Source organism: Boleophthalmus pectinirostris, unplaced genomic scaffold (assembly GCF_026225935.1).
Source record: "Boleophthalmus pectinirostris isolate CB_2022bp ecotype Guang Dong unplaced genomic scaffold, ASM2622593v1 HiC_scaffold_21, whole genome shotgun sequence".
In the NCBI taxonomy this organism is placed as follows: Eukaryota; Metazoa; Chordata; class Actinopteri; order Gobiiformes; family Gobiidae; genus Boleophthalmus; species Boleophthalmus pectinirostris.
Genome location: NW_026571175.1, coordinates 37,379,464 through 37,390,262, shown reverse-complemented (window position 1 = coordinate 37,390,262; position 10,799 = coordinate 37,379,464). Strand labels below are relative to the sequence as shown.

General features: G+C 40.7%; 1 protein-coding gene across 1 annotated transcript in view; it reads right to left on the bottom strand.

Annotated features, from left to right (window-relative positions):
* pals2b (protein associated with LIN7 2, MAGUK p55 family member b) overlaps positions 1–9,215 on the bottom strand; it is a 57,838-nt gene extending 48,623 nt beyond the window's left edge. The window contains exon 1 of the mRNA XM_055157270.1: positions 9,168–9,215. The gene's annotated coding sequence lies outside the window, so the exon portion shown is untranslated. The remainder of the gene's footprint in view (positions 1–9,167) is intronic.
* Positions 9,216–10,799: the final 1,584 nt, after the last annotated feature.

The window sequence follows — 10,799 nt, the reverse complement described above, 5'->3', positions numbered from 1 at the left end:
ACCAAACGAAACAACAAATCCACTCAACAAAATCTGTAAAACAGATTCATCGATGGTTCAGCGATGATCCAAACGATTCACCAACATGAGTTTAAAAACACTTTTCACAAATCTCACAAACCAGAGACGAGTTTCCCCAACACTAATGTCAACAACAATTAGCATGCTGAGTGCGCACTTCCTGATTATCAGACAAAAAACTTATTCTGATTGAAAAGCTGCTCAAACACACGAAGAAAATCAGAGGTGCACGAGTCGACTTTTTAAAACAAAACCCAAAATCGAATCGCAAAAATGATCCGAAAATTACAACTCGACTTTTAAAGTGTTTCGCAAAAGCGGGAATCGAAAAGTCGCCGCCGCTGCTCACCGTCGTCGGGACAGGCCGGGTCGTTCACCGCCGTCACCATCCTCCTCCTCCTCTTCCTCCTCTTCCTCCTTTTCCTCTTCCTCCTGCACTAACGCAAATTCTGCTCGTCCAGCGGCCCCAAACTCGAGCCCTGAGGAACCCCACGCTCCCCCCCGAGAGAAGACGAGAAGAAGACGAGAAGAAGACGAGAAGAAGACGAGAAGAAGACGAGAGAGAGATGAAGAGAGAGACGGAGAGATGCAGACGAGTGGAGCGTTCGGAGGAGAAGAGGAAACTCGACGGCGCTCAGAGCTCAGAGACAAACACGAGCTCGGATATTAAAGCGCTCGGACATAATCCCCCCATCCACCAGCCCCCCCCTCCCCTCTGCACACCGCCCCCTCCCTCCCCTCTGCACACCGCCCCCTCCCCTCTGCACACACCTGCACCCCTCCTCCCCTCCCCTCCCCTCTGCACACACCCCCCCTCCCCTCTGCACACCGCCCCTCCCCTCTGCACACGGGGCTGGAGGCACCGAGCAAAACAAAACAAAACACACACACGCAGCACAGAGTGTGTCGCTCCGTGGGCCGTTCACTCTTTTGAATTTCAAGTTAATAAAATAAGAAAACTGTTTAATCCGTGTGTTGTTCGTTCATTCCTTTTTTCAAAATAAAACCAAAAATAAGAAAATGAAAAAAACAAATATTTTCTTCAATGTTTGTCTTCAAAACCAAAATGAAAATGATTCGTTTTTTTTTCAGGTTTTGATTTTGTGTTTAAATGAAAAATTGAAAAAAAGTTTCTCGACTGTTTCACGTTTTCACGGCGTAAACTGTGATGCCGGATTTTTGTGACTGAACCAGGACTAAACCAGGTCCGACCAGACCAGAACCAGACCGGGACCAGACCAAGACTGAGCCCAGGACCAGGACCAGGACCTGACCAGACTGAGACTGAGACCAAACCAGGACTGAGATCAGGAAAAGGACCAGGACCAGACCAGGACCGAGACCAGGACCAAAAACAGTTCAATCCTGGTTCAGTCCTGGTTCTGTCCATTATCCATTTTTTCCATTTTTCATTTAAACTCAAAATCATAAACTGAAAAACGAATCATTATCTGTTTTTTTTTCATTTTGGTTTTGGAGACAAATAATGAAGAAAATATAAATTTTTTCATTTTCTTATTTTTGGTTTTATTTTGAAAAACAAATGAACAAATAAAACACGGATTCGGTTCAGGTTTTTTTTTCATTTTATCCATTTTAGTGTCAAACAAAAAAACTGATTTCGACCTCGATTTCCAACATTTAATTTAAAGTTTATTTCAATAAACACCAAACAAAAAAACTGTCATCGTGTCTATTTTCATTTCAATATTTGATTTTCTGTCGCGTTTTTCTCGCTGCTGTTGTGTTGACTTGTATGTGAAGCACTTTGGTCAACTCAAGTTGTTTTAAATGTGTAAATAAACTTGAACTGAACTGAATTCTCTGGTTTATTTGCCACAGACGTTCTGCTGCTGAAGGACTCACCTGATTTTTTATTTTTTTTTTTTTTTTTTTGCAATTTTATGGACAAACATACGACGGAGTAAAAGGGTCAGATTAAAAAAAAAAAAAAAAAAGATGCTGGCGCCAAGAGAATAAAGTCGTAACATTTCGACATTAAAGTCGTAATATTATGAAAATAAAGTCGAAGTCAGAAAAAGTTGTAATTTTATGAGAATAAAGTCGTAGTTAAAATAAAGTGGTAATATTAGGAGAAAATCTGCGGCTCGTGGAGAATTTGGAGCATTTTGTAAAGGAGAAGAATCTGTGTATCATTCGTTGATTCGACTGAACAAGGACTGAATCAGGACTAAATCAGGTCCAGAACCAAACCAGAAAGACCAGGATTGAGACCGGGACCAGACCAGGACTGAAAACGGTTTAGTCCTAGTTTAGTCCTGGTTTAAGTCACGGAAATGGGAAATGGTGTTTCTGTGAGTTTAAAATGTGATGCAAGACTATTGCACCAGAGACTGAACCAGGACTGAACCAGGACTAAACCAGGACTAAACCAGGACTGAACCAGGACTGAACCCAGGACTAAACCAGGACTGAACCAGGACTGAAACCGCTTTCAGTCTGTCTGGGGTCTCAGTCCTGTTCTGTTCCCGGTCTCAATCCTGGTCTCAGTCCTTGTCTAAATCCTGGTGTCAGTCCCGGTCTGGTCTCGGATTTTGTTCAGTCCTGGTTCAGTCCTGGTTTAGTCCTGGTTTAGTCCTGGTTTAGTCCTGGTTTAGTCCTGGTTTAGTCCTGGTTTAGTTCTGGTTTAGACCTGGTTTAGTCCTGGTTTAGTCCTGGTTCAGTCCGGAGGCACAAATAATGAAGAAAATTGTTGTTTTTTTTCGTTTTCTTATTTTTGGTTTTACATTAAAAACAAGGTTCTTCTTCTGCCGCATTTTTCACTTTGACTTTGATTTTATTACGACTTCATTCTCGTGATATATATTATATTATAACTTTATTCCTGTAAACTTATAACTTTATTCTCATAATATTACAACTTTAATGTCGAAATGTTACGACTTTATTCTCGTGGCGCCAGCATCTTTTTTTTTTTTTTTTTTTTATCTGACCCTTTTACTCCGTCGTACAAACATGAACCACATCAAATCCATTCTAAATATATCGTATTAAATCGAAAGTTCACTGTATATACTGTATGATATCGACTGATTTCAGTATCGGTGCAGATATCTGATCCCAGTATCAGATCGGTTTGTCTTTACATCAGACGTTCAGATGTTTCAGAGTTTGTTTATAAGTTCGTTCTTTGCCTTTGGGCTGATCCTGACTGAGTGATCTGAAGAACAAGGAGATGAATGAAGCAAAAGCAAAAGCCAAAGCAAAGCAAAAGCACTCTGCAGTCGCTCAAGAGAATCCTTACGTAAGACGAACACGAGGAGGAGGAAGAGAAAGAGGAGGAGGAGGAGGGGAACAAAGGAGGAAGAGGAGGTCAGCGCTTCTGTCTCTCAAACTCTCCTCTGGTCACAAGGAGAGAGAGAGAAATACAAACGTCTGAGAGGAAACTCCATGAAGTCGCCTCCATCAAACTCAAACCTGCACAAAAACGGCATCAATCGTTTGTCTTGTACAAAGTTTGGTTTGTGCTGTTTTAGTTTTTATATGAATGATTCTTTTACAGGTCAGACTGGACTCAGCAGCTGCAGGAAAGTTTCAGATGAAACGACACAAAAACAAAGTCAGTCGTTTGTTCTTCGTTTGTGCTGCAAAAAGTTTGGTTTGTGAGATTTTGTTTTGTAAGATGTGAACTGTTGTATTTTGGGTCAATGATTCAAAATGTGAAACGGCCTCAAAACAGCAGAAAATTAAACCAAACATTTGTATTTGGTTTGTTCTGTTTGTACGATCTGAGTCTGTGTAAAACTCTGTGTTGTTCTATAAAATATGAATCAGAAGTGAGTTCCTACAGACTGATCCAGGCTCTTCCACAGCCTCGGCTCGTTTCTCTTCACTCGTTTTGTGGAGTTTTGTTAAAATCACTAAAACAACACAAAACAAATCCTCAGGACAAGTGAACAAACTCTCAGAATCCAGGGCAAAAGAAGAAATTTAATTTGTCGACTGGACAAACGTTTCTTTTGGTTTCGCAGCTCATCCTCGTCCCAACCTGAAGAAAAAACTAAATAAACTTTAGTTGAGTTGATAAATTGGATTTCTTCTTTTGCAACAAACCAAACACAAACATCTGGTTTAATTTTCTGCTGTTTTGAGGCTGTTTTACCTTTTGAGTCATTGACCCAAAATAAAACTGTTGAAAAAGAAGAAAGAATAAAAGAGTAAAAACAGCAGGTCAACGAGGGTCAAATCATCTTTAAACAGAAAGTTACTGGAAAATGTAAAAGTGAAGAAGTAAAACAAGACACAGGAGTCATTCAAAACCATCAGTTATTAATCACATGACGACATCACATGACGACATCACATGACAACATCACATGACAACATCACATGACGACATCACATGACGACATCACATGACGACATCACATGACGGCATCACATGACGGCATCACATGACAACATCACATGACAACATCACATGACATCACATGACGACATCACATGACGACATCACATGACGACATCACATGACAAGTGGAAAAAGACGAGCAACCTCCAAAACAAAAAACAAAAACAAACAAAAAGATTTACATACACATAGAGACTGAACCAGGACTAAACCAGGACTAAACCAGGAACTAAACCAGGTCTAAAACCAGGTACTAAACCAGGACTAAACCAGGTCCAGGACTAAACCAGGTCTAAACCAGGTCTAAACCAGGACTAAACCAGGTCTAAACCAGGTCTTGACTAAACCAGGACTAAACCAGGTCTAAACCAGGTCTAAACCAGGACTCTAAACCAGGACTAAACCAGGACTAAACCAGGACTAAACCAGGACTAAACCAGGACTAAACCTAGGACTAAACCAGGACTAAACCAGGATTGAACAGGACTAAATCCTGCTGTGTGGACGTGTTTCCTCGTCTTTTATCAATAATATTTTTAATTTGGTTCAGTAAAGTTTGGACTTTTTATTTTCTTTTATCAGACAAAACATTTTATGTGAAGATTTCCTCGTCTTTGTTTCTCTACAACAAATCAAGTAATCCAAAGTAATCAGATTACATTACTCACTTTAAGTAATTTAATGGATTCTGTTACAAACTACATTTTGGGGTGTGTAATCTGTAATCTGTAGGGGATTACATTTTAAAAGTAAACTTCACAACACTGCCCATGAGGAATGTAACACATCTCACTGGTCGAAACTCGTTGGCGTCTCTTCGTGAAATGAAGGACTTTTCATATTTTCAGTCGGTGTCTCGGGTTTGTACCTCGTCCACTTTGACATTTTCCAGTGAAAGAAACTTTCTGTTTAAATAAAACTGTTCATGTCTGAAGATCCAGAGTAACACAAACGACTGACTCTGTTTTGTGTCGTTTTATTTCATTTTAAAGTTTTCCGGAGGCTGAATTTGAACTGTAAAAGAATCATTAATATTTCACAAACTAAAGCCGCACAAACTAAACTTTTCAGGTCAAATGATTGAGAAAGTTTTTGTGCAAGTTTGAGTTCGATGAAAACAAACGCACAAGTCTGAGACGCAACGCAGAAACAGAAAAACAAAGAGCAAGAAACTGAGTCTAAAGTTCACGATAGTTGAGTTTCGGCTGATGTCATTGTTATTAAAAGTCCGCGTTGCTGCTGGGAAATATTTTGGTCGGAGGCAGAAACACGGTAGCGTCAAACACAGTGTGTAACCTCGTGTATTTCTCCCTGATAATGGTAAATTCCTGCTGCATTATCGGACGCACAAATAGAAACACGGAAGAAGGAAAATGTCTTTTTCGTATTCTGAGTGAAAAGAACCACTAACGGTGAATTAAACGACTTTCAAACATCCGCAGAGCAAACGTAGAAGATCCTAACAAACCGTGGACTCAACAAGTTCAACAACACATCCAGACTCTTGGAGGTTTTCATCTTTTCTGCTGTGAATGGCCCAGGAGTTTCCACCAAGTCATTGTGGATGTCGCCCAAGTGAATATTTGTCCAGGGAGTTGGAGATTCTGACCAGAAGTTTGGTTTGGTCCAGGTTCTGTCGGGGTTGAAAAGGGTGATTTGTCGTCCGTCGATGTTTATGACCAATTTCTGGTCAAATGGTCTTGGGTCCTCTGCTGTTAGAGTGGAGAAATAACCAGGATCAATACCCTTTACGTGTTTTCTCACTCCGTCTGTCAGGTTCAATTAGTGTTTCTTGCCCTCGACCAAAATAATTCCCATCATGCAACGCACGCTTTTGTCAACAATGAAACTCGCCTGTAGAGTCTGTGTCCATGTGGAGAGAAGCGGAAAACCAAGTATAGCCCCTGCCCCCCCCCCCCTGGCCCCCCCCTGGCCCCCTGGCCCCCCCACGTTCTGGACGAGGTCTTTAATCCGGAGTGAGTCCTGGATTATCCTGAGCTCTGTCATAACCACAGAGTCTGAATATGACAGACGCACAATATCACACACAACACCTGGGAATATTTTATAAAAACTCAGTCGCTCCGTCCATTTTGATTGGTCCAAACTTTGCCCAAGAGTGAAGTGAGTCAAACTGGTCGATGTTCTGAACGTCTGTTTTCAGAACAAGTGAAAAAGTCGCACAGATTTCCTCACATAAATGAACAAATGACACATGTTGGTCTGTGTGATTGTGCGTCTCTTGATATTTTTATTTTCAGATTTATTTGAGTCCAAATGTCCTTCTGTCGCTTCATTTAAAAATGCTCTGGTTCAATATTTACAGAATCCGTGTCATGGTTTTTGTTCATTTTGTTGAATTCTTTGATTATCTTTGAACTCTGTTTTATTTATTTATTTATTTATGCATTTATTATTATTATTATTATTATTATTATTAATTATTATAATAATATGTTTTATTTTTATTATTATATTTATTTTATTATTATTATATTTATTTTTATTTATTTATTTTTATTATGTTTTTTTTTTTTTTATTATGTGTCAAAACAGTCAAGTGTGTGTGTGTGTGTGTGTGTGTGTGTATGTGTGAGTGTGTGTGTGTGTGTGTGAGTGTGTGTGTGTGTGTGTGTGTGTGTGAGTGTGTGTGTGTGTGTGTGTGTGTGAGTGTGTGTGTGAGTGTGTGTGTGTGTGTGTGTGTGTGTGTGTGTGTGTGTGTGTGTGTGTGTGTGTGTGTGTGTGTGTGTGTGTGTGTGTGTGAGTGTGTGTGTGTGTGTGTGTGTGTGAGTGTGTGTGTGTGTGTGTGTGTGTGTGTGTGTGTGTGTGTGTGTGTGTGAGTGTGTGTGTGTGTGTGTGTTAGTGTGTGTGTGTGTGTGTGTGTTGTGTGTGTAGTGTGTGTGTGTGTGTGTGTGTGTGTGTGTGTGTGTGTGTGTGTGTGTGTGTGTGTGTGTGAGTGTGTGTGAGTGTGTGTGTGTGTGTGTGTGTGTGTGTGTGTGTGTGTGTGTGTGTGTGTGAGTGTGTGTGTGTCAGTGTGTGTGTGTGTGAGTGTGTGTGTTTGTGTTGTGTGTGTATTTGTGTTTTGTCGTTGTATTTATTTTGACCCATTGAAAACGAGACAGATTTATCCTCCAAACAAATAAATTCAAAATAAATTCAAATTCAAATGTCCAAATCCAAACGTATTAAACTCCATGGAAATGCAGAAGTGACGTGTCTCTGTGACCTGGACCTGACTCCAGCTGTTTCCACGACCTGCACCAGTCAAGTCATGAGGACACTGCACTTTTAGGTTTTTTTTTAATTTTGAGGCAATAAGGAGATTTTTAGTTTATTTACAGACTTGATATTTTGCACTTTTGTAGCTAAAGCACGAAATTAAGCTTTTTTATGTCCAAAAAGTTGTTTCTACATGTTTGTGTGAAAGAGTTTATTTTCAGTTTTCATGTGTATTTCTGGTCCTGTAGTTTTTATTTCAGCCTCATGACACGACTCCAGCAGCAGATTGTGAAATAACAGTTTGAAGTGAAAAAAATGATGTGTAACACTTCATTAGGGGGAAAACGGAGGAGGTTTAAACGCAAAATTAAGAATAAAAAAATCCAGGTGAGGACAAATTTAGTAAAATTACCAGCACGAGCCATATTTGATATATTTTTTTTAAGTGTTCAGAAGTTTTAAATGTTCCATCTGATGTAAAATAACTCTTTTCACATTGTGTCTTCTGCACATAAACAAGCACAGTTTGGGTTTTGGAACATCCATGACACAATAGTTCTGAAATCTTCCTGATTTCTTGGATCAGTTACAGACCAGGAACTATGAAAGTCTGACTATCGCTCGTCCCCCGACCGTCCTGAGAAAACACAGGCTCGTGAAGCGTTTTCTGCTTCGTCAGACGCGTCGTCGCTGTAGCAGCTTTAGTTCATTGTCACGTGGGAGGCAGAAATACACTGCAATTTGTTTAAAAAAAAAAACGCCAAATCAAACTAAAAACCAATAGTCGAGTTTCATTGTTGACAAAAGCGTGCGTTGCATGCTGGGAATTATTTTGGTCGGCGGCAAGAAACACTAATTGAACCTGACGGACGGAGCGAGAAAACACGTAAAGGGTATTGATCCCGGTTATTTCTCCACTCTAACAGCAGACGACCCAAGACCATTTGACCAGAAATTGGTCATAAACATCGACGGACGACAAATCACCCTTTTCAACCCCGACAGAGTCTGGACCAAACCAAACTTCTGGTCTGAATCTCCAACTCCCTGGACAAATATTCACTTGGGCGACATCCACAATGACTTGGTGAAACTCCTGGGCCATTCACAGCAGAAAAGATGAAAACCTCCAAGAGTCTGGATGTGTTGTTGAACTTGTTGAGTCCACGGTTTGTTAGGATCTTCTACGTTTGCTCTGCGGACGTTTGAAAGTCGTTTAATTCACCGTTAGTGGTTCTTTTCACTCAGAATACGAAAAAGACATTTTCCTTCTTCCGTGTTTCTATTTGTGCGTCCTGATAATGCAGCAGGAATTTAACATTATCGGGGATAAATACACGGAGGTTACACACTGTGTTTGACGCTACCGTGTTTCTGCCTCCGACCAGAATATTTCCCAGCAGCAACGCAGGCTTTTAATAACAATGACGTCAGCTGAAACTCGCCTACTGAGCGACAAATACAAGGCCCACACATCAGTCTGAGAAGGTTTAAAGATCTGAAACTTTGATTTGACATGAGATGGGCTTTTTAAAATGTGAATCATGAGTCTTACCTGAGCCACAGGTCGGTCCCGTCCTACACACTGATCATCCGGAATCTGCACAAACACAAACACAAACACAAAGTCAAACTCGCACAAACGCAGCTCAGAAGTTCTGTCCAACATTTATTTAGATGCATCTGTGTTGGATTTATTTAATGTGTTTCAAACTATGTATATTTTGTTTATTTCAGATCTGAGGACAGTGGACAAGACGAGGGGGTCGGACGGAGACGGATCCCAGGAGGAGGAGGAGGAGGAGGAGGAGGAGGAGGAGGAGGAGCTCTGTGGTTTGCAGAGTCAGACTCACACACACACACACACACACACACACACACACTCACACACACACACACAGAGACCTGAGGCAGCACACACCAGGGCGGGGGGGCATTAAGAAACTGCCGAAGCGACACAAACCTCGATACACAGACCACGATACGACGCACACTCCTCTGTACAGTCACATTTTGATTCAGTATTTATATATATTACATCAATTAAAAAAATATTTGATACGGTTCAATAAAAATAAAGTGTAAATCATGTCTGTGACAGTAAAAGTCTTTGTTAAATCACTTTTTGTGTAAAGTTCATATGAAACATTTTAAACATTTTAATCGTCAAAACAGTGAAAATGTCAAATGTGTCGCAGAAACGAGTTTCCTTCTGAACAAACAACAAAACTGGAGCTGGAACTAAATCACTGAGTCAAATAAACCAAAAAATCCTCTTGGTGAAATATCGATACAACAGAACACGATACCGATACTGAATCACCACATTAAATGACACGATATATCGATATTTTGGCCACAGCCCAAAACAGAGACAGAAACTCAGGGACTAAACCAGGACTAAACCAGGTCTAAACCAGGACTAAACCAGGACTAAACACAGGACTAAACAGGACTAAACCAGGACTAAACCAGGACTAAACCAGGACTAAACCAGGACTAAACCAGGACTAAACCAGGTCTAAACCAGGACTAAACCAGGACTAAACAGGACTAAACCAGGTCTAAACCAGGTCTAAACCAGGTCTAAACCAGGACTAAACAGGACTAAACCAGGTCTAAACCAACCAGGTCTAAACCAGGACTAAACCAGAACTAAACCAGATCTAAACCAGGTCTAAAACCAGGACTAAACAGGACTAAAACCAGGTCTAAACCAGGACTAAACCAGGTCTAAACCAACCAGGACTAAACCAGGTCTAAAACCAGGACTAAACCAGGACTAAACCAGGTCCAGGACTAAACCAGGTCTAAACCAGGTCTAACCAGGACTAAACCAGGTCTAAACCAGGACTAAACCAGGACTAAACCAGGACTAAACCAGGACAAAACCACTAAACCAGGTCTAAACCAGGACTAAACCAACTAAAACCAGGACTAAACCAGGACTAAACAACTAAACCAGGACTAAACAAGGTCTAAACCAGGACTAAACCAGGTCTAAACCAGGACTAAACCAGGTCTAAACCAGGACTAAACCAGGTCTAAACCAGGACTAAACCAGGTCTAAACCATGACTAAACTAGGACTAAACCAGGACTAAACCAGGGCTAAACCAGGACTAAACCAGGTCTAAACCAGGTCTAAAGCAGGACTAAACCAGAACTAAACTAGGTCTAAACCAGGA